Source organism: Sturnira hondurensis, unplaced genomic scaffold (genome assembly GCF_014824575.4).
Source record: "Sturnira hondurensis isolate 20B ecotype Veracruz unplaced genomic scaffold, ASM1482457v3 Scaffold0008916, whole genome shotgun sequence".
In the NCBI taxonomy this organism is placed as follows: Eukaryota; Metazoa; Chordata; class Mammalia; order Chiroptera; family Phyllostomidae; genus Sturnira; species Sturnira hondurensis.
In genome coordinates, this window is record NW_028081547.1 from 2,500,418 (window position 1) to 2,514,437 (window position 14,020).

At 55.4% G+C, this 14,020-nt stretch overlaps 1 protein-coding gene across 5 annotated transcripts in view; it reads left to right on the top strand.

Moving 5' to 3' along the window:
* ZMIZ1 (zinc finger MIZ-type containing 1) overlaps window positions 1–14,020 on the top strand; it is a 229,273-nt gene that overhangs the window by 75,729 nt on the left and 139,524 nt on the right. For all 5 annotated transcript variants that reach the window (XM_037056383.1, XM_037056379.1, XM_037056382.1 and 2 more), the window contains one exon: window positions 10,173–10,253. The gene's annotated coding sequence lies outside the window, so the exon portion shown is untranslated. The remainder of the gene's footprint in view (window positions 1–10,172; window positions 10,254–14,020) is intronic.

The following is a 14,020-nucleotide window of genomic DNA, read 5'->3' on the forward strand; positions in this document are numbered from 1 at the left end:
TGTCATGTTGCTCCAGGCGTGGGGCCCCATGGTGTCAGCAGGCCACGGTTTTCCTCCTGGTAAGCTGGTAATCCACGGGGTGGAAAGCTAGCACAGGCTAGGGATGTGCAGGTACTACAGGGTGAGGCAGGGGTCAGCACTAATGTCGCTTCCTCTGCGTGTCCTGGAGGCGTCCCCCTCCTCCCAACCCCCCGGCTCAGGGTTGTCTGGGTTTTCCACACAGCCCTGGGTGGGGCCCCACTGCCTTTTCCTCCCTCTGTGGCTTTCTGCTTCTAAATGGGAGGTGTCTCTGGTGGCTGCAGTGGGCTGTGGGGTGTGAGCCAGGGTGGGGACATTGGTGGTGGGTGGAGTCACAGGATGGGTGGCCATGAGTCAGGAATTGCTGGGCCTGTGTGTCATCCGGCTGCGTGCTGTTCTGGCTTCCCTACGCCTGTCTGCCTCCCCTGCGCCTGTCTGCCTCAGTTCTCCTGCCCACATCTGCGCCTGTGGGCTGCTGGGCTGGGTGACCGTGCCGTTTCCAAGAACTTAAAGCCTATGGTGGACAAGTCAGGGGACCAGACTTCAGGTCTCAGGTCCCACCCCCAAGCATTCAGGGGGACCTTGAGCATGTCCCTTCTGTCTCTGAACTGCAGTTTCCTCACTGAAGAGTGAGGATGGGCTGGCCAGGGGTTCTCGGACCCTGCTGCACATGGGAGCCAGGGAGGCTTTGAAAAGGCACCCACCCAGACCAGTTAACTCAGACCCTGGGGGCAGGGCCTGCAGCCCTGTGGGAAGCCTCACGTCCGAATGGCCTCTGAGGGGCTGCTCTCTAGGAGGCCCCACTGTGTACCAGGAAATGGATTCTAGAGCCCAGAGCCTGCACTCCGTCCAGCTCTGCCACTTTCTAACACTGGGCAAGTGACTTCGTGTCTCTGAGCCTCTGTTTTCTCATCTGTGAAATGGGGATAAGATTGTTACTTTCTAGAACTGCTGTGGAGACTGAATGGGTTAACTATATAAATAGTGTTTGTCAGAGCTGGGCCTGGTTCAGACGTGGTAAGTCCTGTGGAGTGTTAGCTGTTGTGTTCTCTGATCTAAATCTGCTCTCACACCACTCCTCCCGTCACTGCTCACTCGTTCATCCAGGAAACATTCTGGGGGCTCGTATCTGCAAGCCCTGTGCTGGGCACTGTGGACAACAGGCAGATGTCCATCAGGGGCTGTCCTTTTGGGGAGAGCTGGCTTTCCTACAAACAGGAAGAGCTCCCGCGGCCTGGCTCCTCCAGGGCACTTGCCCCAACCCGACCTCCCCTTCTCCCTCCCTGATGCGCTATTGAGCGAACTGAGGTCGGGGTGGCACGGGGACCTAGCTAAGGCCACATGGCTTGCGAGCAGCAGAACCAGGATTTCATTCGGGCCTGGGTGACACTAGTGCCCTACTCAGACGCGCCACCTCCCGCCAGCAAGAACAGTACTTTCCTTTGTCCAGCATTTGTAAATCTGGGCCTTGGCCACCACTACAGACTGGCCTGGCCCACTGTGGCAGAATCCCAGAGGGATGCCTGTTTGGAGAGGGTGACTGCCAGGGGACTGGCCCCTGGCCCAGGAATGGGGTCACTGGGAACACTTGGTGCTAGGCGGTTTGCATGTGCCACTGGGTGTGTTTGTGCCCTTCAGCCTCTCGATCATCCTGCCTGCCTCCTCTAGGGGAGGGAGCACCGGGCCTGGAGTCCTGGCTGCCCCATAGAGCTGACAGCCGGGGGCGCTGCCCAGCCCTGCACCAATCACTGGTGTGATGTGGGCTCCACTAGTTCTCCAGCCAGGGTAGCCCCAGATGAGGAAACAGACCTGGAGGCACAGGTGACTTGCTCCTCAGTCCAGCCTCCAACACCAGAGTTGGCCTCGGGCCCGTCCTTGTCCTTCTCCAGACTTACCTCCCCTCCTCTGTGAGGTGGCAGGCTTGGACTCGGGGCTTTCAGGGACTCACCCGAGAGCCTCTGCCAGGCCCTGTTAGAGCTGCAGGGGATTTGGGATCAGGGCTGTCCCAGGGGTGTTTCTCCAGGGCAGCCTTCCGATGCGCAGTGCAGGGGCAGGTGCCGGGTGCCAGGCCACCACAAGTAGGACAGTCGAGAGACAAAGCCCCTAACATGGGGCCACTGGCAGAAAATTCCATTCTGATCACTCTCATTGTGAGGGGCAAATTCCCAGGGAGGTGCCTGAGACGCTGTTTGGCCAACTCTAGCTAGGTGACCTTCTGTGTGGGTAACTTTGCCTGCAAAGTCCCCCCGTGCACCACGGATGAAAGTGAAACTACCAAGACATGATCTGCTTGGGGAGGAGAGGTGGCCAATACCTCAAAGGAGAAGAAGGGCCAAGAGCCCCTTCCTCAAGGGGCTTTTATTGGGTTCATTTGCACAAGAATACAGGTAAGGATCAAACAATAGATAGCATTCAAAGAACTATGAGGGCTTATTCTCAGTCAGGGTCAGATAGCTAAAGAGCCATAAAACTTTGAGGAACAAACTTCTTGCTTGGACCCTTATCATTTAAATGAGAGCATTCTAAACAATGCAGGTTTCACAGGACTTTACATATTCTTTCTTAGGCCTGATCACCCTGGGGGAACCCTCCCTTCCCAGCACAGGGCTGCACCGCCTTCCCCATCACAGGCTTTTAGGCTTAAGTGGATTAGAACCATGAAGCGCTTCTCCCAGATGGAACTGGGGACTCAGCCTGTGTCAGAATAGCGGCTAGGGTCCATCACTCCCCCTTTGTTGCAGCCCCCCGAGTCCTTCCATGATGGCCTCCCAGGTGATCATGTTTGACTTAGGTTGCCCCTCCTCTGAGGGGTCGTACTCATCGTAGACTCACCGACCAAGCATTGGGGGCAGGCGATGAAGCTTTGTCTTTTTAGTGGCTCAAATTCCCGAGGTCGCTCACTCAGCCTTAGCCATGGGGGGCAGTTACAACTCCTGAAACCAGGCAGAGCGGTTCCCAACACCCTTCTGAGCAAGACCCTGGCTCCAGCTAAGGGGGAGGCCGTGCTCACCCCAGGGGCCTAATGAGAGGGTGGATGTGAAAGGGAGCACCTAACACAGAGCTTGCACCTAGAGGATGCTCAGTGCCTGGCCTTTCTGTGGGAAGGGATCGTGGCCCCTTTTCCGGGAGTAGGTGGCCCTCGTGAAGCTCATCTCTGGGAAGCTGACCTGCTGGGCCTGCTCCTGAGTTGGCTCCAGAAGGGGCCTGATGCCAGGATTCATCTTCCCAGTGTCCTGGGTCTTTCTCCATATCTGTGATAAGGGGTCCTGTGCCTCTAGCCCAGGCAAGACCCAAGTCTGCCCTTGACAGCAAACGCAAGCCAGTGATGATAATGATAGCCCTTATGTATTGAGCATTTCCTGTGCAGGTGCAATATGGGAATAATATTGGTAAGTCCTTATAATTCTGGAGAGTAAGGACTCTTGCTAACCCCATTTTACAGATGAGGAAACTGAGGCCCACACTGACTAAGTTTCTTGCCCAGCATTGTATACCTCAGTAAGTGACAGAGCTGAGGCCCCAACTCTGGTGTATAAGAACCTAAACCACACTGTGTGCCATCAATTCATGTGTGTCCTTGCCCTTGATTAGAGGAGAAATTGTTCATTTGATGACTTGGATAAAGGGGAGACCCTTTTCTTTTCCTCTAATGCGAGTGGCCCACAAGCCTGAGTCAGTCTTCTGGTTAGGAAGTGTTGACTAGGGTAGTCAGGGAAGGCTTTCAGGAGGAAGTGAGCCTCCTGCTCCATCTCCCTTTCCCAGATGGGAATGTGATGCAGACTGACGCAAACTAGATCTAGTCCCCGACTGAGTCTGAGTTCAAATCCTGATGACACTACTTACTGCCCTGTAAGCTTGGGTGCGACCCTTCCTCTCTCTGGTCTCATTTGCCCCTTCGCACAAGGCCAGTACCAAGGGGCTCAGATGGCTTGGTGAGGGAAGGCACACATGGGTACAGCATGAGCCAGAGCACCTGAGAGGCAGGATGGGTGGGCATCATTCCTCGGGCCTGGCGATGCCCACTGAGTGAACAAGGACTTGAAGGCCTGTCAGGGTGTCTGGAGCAGGTGCCACTCCAACATGACCTTGAGAACACAGCAAATCATGATTGGGCATGGAGTTAAGTCTTGGAGGGGCCCTGGGGATATGTCTGTGTGTGCCCCTGCCCCTTGAATGCACCTGTCTCTTGCTTACTGAGGCCACGAATAATTCTTTTTTCAGCCCAGAGCTTCTCCTGCCAAGCCCCTAGACCTTTGCCCAGGAGGAGTGCCCTCTTGTGTGAGAGACTCTGCACAAGAGGGTGATGCCCCTGACTCCTGTTTTGCTGCCCGGCGGAGCTAGGCACACTCTCCAGCACTCTGTCCTAGGATTACCTGCCTGTATACAGGCTGGGCGAATGAACAGGTTGGCCTTTGGCCCTGCCTTCCTTTTCCCCACCTACCCATCCCCAACTTCTTTCTTTTTCTTTCCTTCCTCTGGCAGATAGTAGGCATTGTCATTAGTTGTCGAAAGAAGGAAGTGGATGGGTGGATGGATGGATGGATGGATGGAATGAACAACTGAAGGAATGACGCCATAAAAATTAGTTTATAGCCCCTGTTTTCAAACTGAGGAAACAAAGTCTGAGAGATGGTAGGTGGGTAGAGAGGACAGTTCTAGGCGCCTCCACCCTTCTCCAATACCTGCTCTCTAGGCTCCTCCTGGTGTCAGGGTGGGGCCCTGGTTTGCACTGGCCTTCTTCTGTCCACTGGAGTTTTTCCCACCTGGAGGCATTCCTAAGGGCCCAGCAATGGACTTGCCAGGCCCACACTTCAGTCTGACGTTCCATGTCTCCAGCAGGTCAGCCAAACCTTGCTGATCCGTCTTTCTGAAGATTTCAGAGGAGAGAAGCGAGTGGAAGACTCAGGGGCGTGTAGCAGGGGGCAGGGCCCTAACACACTGGGCTTCCTTGGACCTGGGAGTGGGCAAGCTATCAGAGCAACTCAACGTATTCTGAGGAAGTAAAGACAGACAAGATTATTTAGCCAAGGGCACCTCGTGATTCTCATGCAGCCCTGCCCAGAAGGGCCCCTCAACCCCAAATAACCCACTCACTGGGGCTGTTTTCTTATCTGTTCCTTGAGGCCAACTGCAGCTACTGTTTTTTGGTAGAAAGACTCGGGATTTCAGTCCTCCCAGGAGCATTCAGTGCTACCCAAGCCCCTGAGCTCAACTCTGCTGTGCCTGGAGTATGACAAGGGTCTCACAGCTGGAGAGATAACAAGACACTCAGTTTTGATTACAAAAGGAGAATGAAAGAAACACCACCAAATATTCTGGAAGTTCAGAGAAGGGAAAAATCACTTGGCATGGGGGCTATCTGGGAAGGCAGCCTGGAGGAAGAGGTCCTTTAGGCATGGGAGGATGGACCTGATGAATAACACGGTGCAGTTGATAGTGCAGTTTGGGATGAGGCAGTGTGTGTTCTACCACTTCCAGCTCCATGACCTCTGGTTTTTGCCGGGCAGTTTCTTCATCTGTAAAGTGGACTTCACAGCTCCCTGACGACAGGGTTGTGCTGAGGGTGGAACGAGGCACCAAGAGCCACTGGGGTTGGGGAGGAAGAGCCCTGGCAAGTGGGAGAATTGCCAAGTGTGTGGCAGATGGAGTTGCTCACTCCATAGGCATAAGGGTTTGTGTGTGTGTGTGTGTGTGTGTGTGTGTGTGTGTGTTTCCGTGTGCGATTAGTAGCAGCTGTGAGGAGCTGCCTGAGGGGGGCCCATAGGTAGCATAGGTAGCCCCTCCCCCGCCGCCACCCTGGCTTCCACCAGGCCCAGGATGCTCCTCGGTCTGGCTCTAGCCCATGTCTGGATGCCTCCCCCCAACCCCTAGCATGGTGAGGTCAGGGGACATGTATTCCAGGAATGCGGGAGGCGGGGCAGCTGGCAAGGCCTGGATAACCATCGGGGTAAATATTTGCCTTGCTCCTGGAGCCAGCACTGGCCACCAGGGGAGGACAGGGCCTGCTCCAGGGTCACGTAAGGGGAGGCTTTCCCGAGTGGGTCTCAGGTCGGGGGAGCCCATGTCACCTCAGAGAGCCTGGGAGCTGGGTCTGAGGCTACCGTTTCCGTACAGGGCCAGAGACAGGGCTCCCGGCTGTGTGACCCTGACCAGCAGCTGCTTGCCCATCTGTAAGAAGGAGATCACAACAGCTGCAGCGCCAGCTCAGTGAGGAGGGTCAGAGTGGCCAGAGCTGGTTCGGGTCAGTTTAGCCAGTGGAGCAGCAGGTTGGATCTGGTTTGAGGGCTCATCTGACCAGACTTCTGGCCCACAGTTGGCCGCTTATGACCTTGAGGAGTTACCCCTCCCCCTAACTTTAACAGCCACCGTTCACTGACCTGTTCCTTATTCCATGGCACCTGTATCTACATACCCAAAGTCTTGTTAAGCCCTCACAGCCACCAGGGCATGAGGGGCACTTCTGTATAATTTAGCAGCAGGTGACAGGAGTCCTGAACTTTTGACAAGTGCCATCAGTGTAGCTCCCTGCCACATGGACCTTACTGGGGTAGTCTGACCCACTCCCCAGTTGCCTGTGGGTAGGTCAAGGTCAGGCTCTGTGTGGCAGCCTAGAGCCTCCCCTTGTGGATGAGTAGCTGGAGAAGCAATTAGCCCTTGCTTAGAGCAAAGATGGGGCCTCAGAGGTGCCAATGACTTGCTTAAGATTACCCACCATAAAGGGCAAGCAGGGATTCAAACCCAGCTCTTCCCACCCTTCCCCTCAACCTCACCACTGGAGGCAGGGCCAGGGCTCCAGCCCAGAATGTGGGCTTCCAGCCCTTGACAGCCATAGAGAAAAACTAGTCACTTAGCTTCAGGCTAGAACCATAGGCACAGAGCCTTCTGGTACCCACATCCTGGGACACCCTGTGGTGTAGACACCTCTCCTCCAGGAATCTGGGGTCAGCTCTGCATCTGTCTAGGCCAGCCCCAGCCAGATTGGCCTGGTGCCTCCCTCCAAGCCCACACCCCGCTCTTCCCAGGGGATCCCAGGAGCTGGAGGATATGGGAAGGTGGGCGTTGTTGGGAGAACCTATTTGAGTCCTGCCACAGTCTCCAATCCAACCGACCTCTGCATGTCCCAGACCCTGTGTTGCTCTGCAGAGTGGGTGCCATTACTGCCTTGCCCTGGCCAGGGAGCTCAGACACACAGTGAGCGTGAAGGCAGGTTTCAGCCTGCAGTCTGCACACAACCCCGTCCTGCCCTCACAGTCAGAGGCCTCCCTGCAGTCAGACGCTACCCTGCAGTCAGGGCCCCACTCCTCTGTCCACCCCCTAGAATGAAAATCCAGAGCTGAGGATGCCCACAGAACCCTCTGGGCAGTGGAGCACCATCCCAAGGGGAAACTGGGTGGCCCCATCACCCCCACTAGACCCTGAGGCTTAGGCTACACCCACTTCACAGCACCGAGTGCCTTTTAAGCAGAAAACGGTTCCCTGCGGTGGACGCACATTGTTCATGGCTATGGTCTGGTCAGGCTCTGAGCAGGACACCTGCTTCTTACCACTGTTTCTTCTTGGTCTCACCAGGTGGCCAAGCCCGCACAAGGTGTGGCCTCACCTAAGGTCACCAAGGTGAGGGATGAATGATATTGCCTGTCTTCACAGCCTGACCCGGCCCGAGTCCCCCATCCCTACTCCCACCTGACTGGGCACCCAATGTGAGGGGCTTCCCAGCATGGTGACGGAGAAGCCTGAGTGCCCAGCACTGCTTCCAAGCAGCACTGCTGAGCAGCTCCAGGGCTGGGCAGGGCGTGGGATCCCTGGCTGGTCACCTTAGCGGGCAGAGTACGAGTAGGAGCAGACCACCTACTTGTGTCACGGTTCTGTTCTTACTACTCTTCAGCTCCCTGTTACCTACATGGAACCTTAGGAAGTTATGGAACCTCTCTGGGCCTCGAGCATAATTTGGAGATTCTAGCCTAGTTTCTACAGCATAGCCTTTTATATCAATGGTTGAAGAAACATCCCAGGCAGAACCCACCATACAACTAATAAAGGCCAGCATCCTACTCCTCTGTCTCTCCCAGGTGGGGGCCCAATGCAGGGCCGTAAGGAAGGGGGTCTGTCCCCCACCAGGGCCCAAATCACATCATGGCATGGTGCCTTCACCATGTGACCTTGGCCAGGCCTGTTTGTCCCTTTGCACAAGTCCACACCAAAGAACTGGGTGGCTGGGAGCAGCGGGGCGCACGTGCGCAGCGTGAGTCGGATTGCCTCTGAGCGGCAGGATGGGCGGGCGTCATTCCTTGAGGCCTGGACAATGCTCACGGAGTGAGTGAGCACTTTCCGGCTCTGGCTTCTGTCTCAGCTGCCAAAATAATTATTTTCTCTTTGTCCACGGGTCTGTGGGCCAGCTTGCTGTTAGGAAAGGCCCGAGCTGGGGGCAGAAGGGAAGCAGGAGGCCGATTCCATTTCTGCCCCAGCCACTGACTTGCTGTGTGACCCAGGGAGGGGTACAGGGACTGCCCCTCTTCAGGCCTCAGTTTCCTCCTCTGTGAAATTGGAGAGCAGGAGTCAATGAACTCGGGGACCGTTTGTGTTCCCATGGTGAGCAGAGTTTGGGGACTGCCAGGGACAAAGGGTCAAGACATGAAGACATTTTTCTATGCTGAGGCGGGGATGGCAGCTTTGGGAGCTCAGAGCTCAGGGACCCACCACGCCATAGAGCCCTGCGCCAGCCCCTGCCAGGTAATTTAATTTGTACTTCAGCTGGCATCCCTGAAAGTGTCACATACCTAATACAGTTTGTACAGCTCTGAGGGAGGTCCCTCCTCATCATCCCTGCATCCCTTCCCACAGGTGAGGAAACTGAGGCACTGAGAGGTTTAAGAAACTTGCCCAAAGGCACCCACTTGGTAAGAAGATAAAACCAGGACGTGAACCAGACCATTTTTATTCCTGAGCCCACATCTCCACCGCCAGGCTGTGGCGCCTCTTAGAGAGGAGTAGCCTGCTTTTCTCCCTAGCAGCCTGGGGTGTGGCCTCGGTCAGAGGCCTCTGCCAGCCCCCGGGACATGTGGGAGCCCACGGTTACTGTGGTGTGTGCACTCCCTCTCCCATGATCAGCCACAGGCCTCAGTCTGAGCTGCGCTCAGCCCTGCAGTCAGGGTTCCCATGTCTAGAGCAGGGCACACAGGTGGAAGGAACTTGGCTATTAGCTGGGGCCACCCAGTAGGGTGCCGTCACAGCTGGGACTCAAACGAGGGCTCTGCGTTTCTACCCTACGGCCTGGCCTTTGGGTCTGCTCCTCCTAGATTGCCATGGGACCAAGAGGGTATGGGTGGGAGGAGAGAACTAGAGGCCTGTGGAGAAGATGGGCCGCTGGACCCCCCGCCCTTAACAAAGGTAATCATGCCCCTACAGCTCCATTGTTTCCTTGAGCCCACGCCACTGGAAGGAAGGGGTGTCTGTGCCTCTTTCCCCCTTTTACCCCCTCATACCCAGTGCACCCACCACAGTACCCACTCTCAAGTCCTCCACTGGGCCAAGCTTTTCCCCCTGTCTTGGAATCTTCACATATACCATTCCCTCATCCTGAAATGCTGTTCCATGCATCTTGACCTGCCTTTCTCTGGCTGATTCTTCAAGTTTACTTCCCCAAAGAGGCCCCCCTGAACCTGGAGTCTATGCTGCATAGTCCCTGTACTCATTATTTCTGGCAGACACCACTTATTTGATTCTTTGCTCATTATCAGGGCAAGTACCGCTATCCTGTTCACAGCTCTGGTGTTTGTTAAATGTTTATTGAGTGAATGAATGAATGCCTAGTGCTTCTGTCACCATGTATTCTTAGATCATCCCAGAATCCCTGAGAGAGAGATTGTGATCCCATTTGACAGGTGAGGGAACGGAAACCCAGGGGGGCCAGGAGTATTCACAATCACGTAGCTGGTAACTGACACGTGGGGAGTCAAGGGCCTGTTTGCATCTGGGCACCCTGTCATTATGCCCTTTTTCCTCTTGGTCCCTCCGATTGCCCATCTGTGGAATGGTGATGATTCAGTTTTGCCAGCAGTAAACTTTCCAGCAGGCGGGTGGATGGGCTGTAGCGGCATGGTCAGTTCCAGGGCCTGAGCCAGGAGGGGCCTGCTGACCATCCCTTCTCATTGCAGCAGGATGGCGCTGGAGTGAGGCAGAGGCACCGTGAGCTGCTGGCCGGCACGTGGGACGCTGGTGATTCTCGGGTCACTGAGGTAGGTGTGCAGCTGAGCTGGCAGGATCAGCTTGGACTGCTGCTTAAGGAAGGGACAGCTGTGTCCTGAGTCAGGGATAGGTACTGACCCCAGCACACTGTGCCTTTGACCGGGGCCTCAGCCCGCACAGGCAGAATTGGGTGCAGCCACCCTGGTGAGACCTTGTCAGCCCTTAAAAGGGCCCCCAGGGGCCTCATAGGCCTAGTCTTTCTCTGGGGAGGCTCCTAAGGGAAGCCGTGGGGGGATACACTCAGGGAGAGGGGCAGGTTTTGTAGTCCCAGCCTTGGCATAGCGGCCCTGCCTGTGTACCACTCTGAACCCCATGGCATGTGGGCCTCGTGCCCTGAGCAGCATGGCAGCCATGCAGGAGGAGGCCTGGGTGAGCAGAGGCCTGTTCATTGAAATGGGTGCTCTGGTCACCTCATCCTCTTCTCTCCCACGAAGTCACTGAGGTATGCCCGTGAGCACTCACGCAGCTCTGGGTGCTGGTGTCAGAGTGCCTGCATTCCAATCCCAGCTCTGCCGCTTGTCCATCATCACCTTGTGCCTTCTCTGTGCCTCAGTTTACCTGTCTATAAAAGAAGGATCGGGGCTGCAGCACCTGCACAGGCACACCCAGCACGCAGTGAGTGCTCAGAATATGTCATTGTTTTCCTCAAGGACACTGGGGCCTTCCTTCTTCCCACATGCTTCAGCGTCCTTAGGAACCAACAAATGCCAGGATGAACACACACTTGACCTAGACACCAGCATGTCTTATCACGAATTGGCCTTTCTGGGTTGATCACACCTGGCCTTGTGCCAGAGGGTGACCTGTGTGACCCCCCTCTGTGGCTCGCGACCTAGACAAGAGAAGCCTTCACAAAGAGGCTCACTTGGGCCAGGTCCCTTTGTGCCATGGCTCTACGGCCCAGCTGGGGGAGCTAGAGTCTTCCCCTTGGCGTGAGGCCTTGCTGGTTTGTCTCCTTGCTGCCTTCGGCTTCTCCCCTCAGCCCCCACTGGGCTGAGAGGCAGGGCCAGGCAAGCCTTGGGGACCCTCCTCGCTTCACTCGGGCTCTGGAACCAGGCAACAGGTCTTGGTCTTCCTCCCAGCTGTCAGCTGTGTGACCTTGGGTTGGTTAGTCCTTTCCCTTCTAGGACAGTCGGTTATCATCTATAAAATGAGGCTAATTATACCAAGAGAGCTGAGAGAACTGTTGTGAGGATACTTAGAAGCCTGGTATATTTTTAAATGGTATAGCTTAAGGAGAGTCTACTGTGTACTAGGTACTATGCGCCTTAAATACGTATTTCCCCCCCAGTTACCCTGAGGAGGTGTGTTTAATGCCTCATTCTGAGGACATCGTTCTGAGTCCCAGAGTGGATAAGAAACCCATAGAGTTGTAAGTGGTGGAGTGGGGATTTGAACCGTGGTACCTTGTAGTTAAGCATCACAGGATACCTGAAAGGCCAGGGGTGGAGCCACCAGGCACATTCTCAGTAGGTGCTCAGGAAACCACCTCCATTTCTGCTTTATAGCCTTTGCCCAGACCTTCAAGCCTGGCTGCCCTCAGAGCTAGAGGGTGGCCCCTGAGAGCTGGCAGCCTGCCCCTCCCTGGAGGGCCTGCTGGCAACTCAATAAGGCTGCGGGAACCCACTGCTAATTGTGAGGTAACCTTTGAAATTCTCCTTCACGGTGGGTTCTCTCTTCGGATGTTTTTCAAGGTAATTCATTCCCTTTCCAGAAATTGCCAGTGGCGGAGCATTAGGCAGCTGGTAATTAATCATAGGAGCGGCTTGGAGTATATTCTTTAAGAAAAAAGAAAAGAAAAGGAAGAAGGAAGCAGAAAACCTTGGTGGGAAAAGGAAAGAAAAGAAATCCACTCCGAGGCGAGGCTGGTAATCAATACCTTGGTGTCCCAGAAACACTGGGGATGGGAATGGCGGCGGGGGCCTTCTCCCTTTTCCCCAGAGGCTGGCAGATGGTCAGGGCTTGCAGCAGCCCACCTGAGGCTCTACCCAGGACCCCTGGTTCCCTGTGTGACTTTGAGCAAGTCTCTGCCTTTCCCTGGACTCAGCTCTGCCACCTGTTCAATGGGTGAAGGGCAGACTAGAACAGAATATTAAATGATTACACATGTTCACTACCACATACTAGTGCCTAGCACATGGTAAGTGCCTAGTTGATATTTACTGAGTAAATGAATGAAAGCTTATCATGAGTCCTTGTTAGCTATCGTAAGTCAAGGAGGTGGTACTGATTGGAGGATGTCTTTTCTCTAATTCTGTTGTAATTCAGAGTGACAGCCAGGGTGATGGGTCAGCCCTGTCACTTTCCAAACTAATGATGAGAAGGTAGTCTTGCCCAGTGGACCGGCCCACAGCTCAAGCCCCTCGGCGGCAACCACACTGTCTCCTTCACATCCTCAAGTTTAACTTCCCAAGAGTCTGAGCTATCTGGAGATTTTTTTAAGCTGCTTTCTGGGCAGGTAGTGAGTTCCTCATCACCAAAAAGCATGCAAGCTGAGGCCTTGGGACTGCATAGGGCACTCAGGCAGCAGATCTGAGGGGCTCAGGGCATTCCTGAGTCTGGGACAGCCCATGAGGCTCTAAGGTAGATCCTGGGGAGGCTGGACTGGCAGACAGGGTAGACCCTCCTCTTCAGAGCTCCTTCCCAGAGGCCCCCTAGTTAGGCCAGAGGAGGCAACTGAAATGTGGGTTTGCCCGTGCAGGACTCACATGCTTCGGTGCCTATTTCCTTGGAGACAAGGAGCATGTGTAGGGGGGTGTGTGTGCTGGTATGTGCCATGGATGAATATGAGGATGTGCGTGTAAATATGTGTGAGTGTGCAAGGGGAGGAGAGTATCCATCCGTAGGTGAGTGGCACCCATCCTATCCCCCACGCCCAGCTCCCATCAAGACCCTGGCGTCTCAGATTACCACAGTACAAGGCGTGATTCGGGCCTCACATTCAGACTGGCCAGCAGGGCCCTGTCACTGCATTGACTGTGGCCGAGTTGACTGTGGTGGGACAAGATAAGCTCCTAAGGGACCCTGGAGGGGAAGCGTGCCCAGGTCAAGAACGCTGACCTCCTGTCCCCCTGCAGGTCTTTCTGGCAACTCCCCACATTCAGGGAAGGAGACATCGCTTAGAGGCCCCTGCCTCCTGCCCTGGGCTTCCAACCCCTGAGTGCCTGGTCTGACATGCCTGGGTGGGCCCAGTGCCCCCTGGCAGGGAGACCTACTACTCAGGGGTCCTCTGGGCAGTCTGGCACACTTGGCCCTCGTTGCTTCCTTGCTTCTTCTCTCCTTGGCCTCCAAACCCCAGCTCGGGGGGTGGTGTGTATGTGTGTTTATTTGTCCTTCCTTGGGACTGTGTCTTCCCGTTCGATTCTCTGTGCAGCGCTGCTCTTCTGCCCCTCCCCTCCCCTCACAGCCAGCCCTGCTCTGCCTCCTGAGCCCAGCCACCTCTCTGTCCTGTCATGTCTGAGGCTCCCCTCACACCCACTCTGGAACTTCTCCCTGGGTCCTGGGACCTTCTCACCTCCTCTGTCCTCTCCCTTGGGGTCAGTCCTTGCCAGGTGTTCAAGCAGCACATGTGCTCTGTCATCACCTCCGTCATCACCAGAACGCAGCAGGACTGAGACCTACCTCCTGGGCTCCCGGCCTGCCACCCCTCGCCTTGTTTATCTGGCCATCACACAGCTCCCTCACCCCACACAGCTTTTTGGAGGTGTTCAAGGCAGCACCCAACACTTTCAGCTGCTTGGAGGCTGTGTACTGGGAG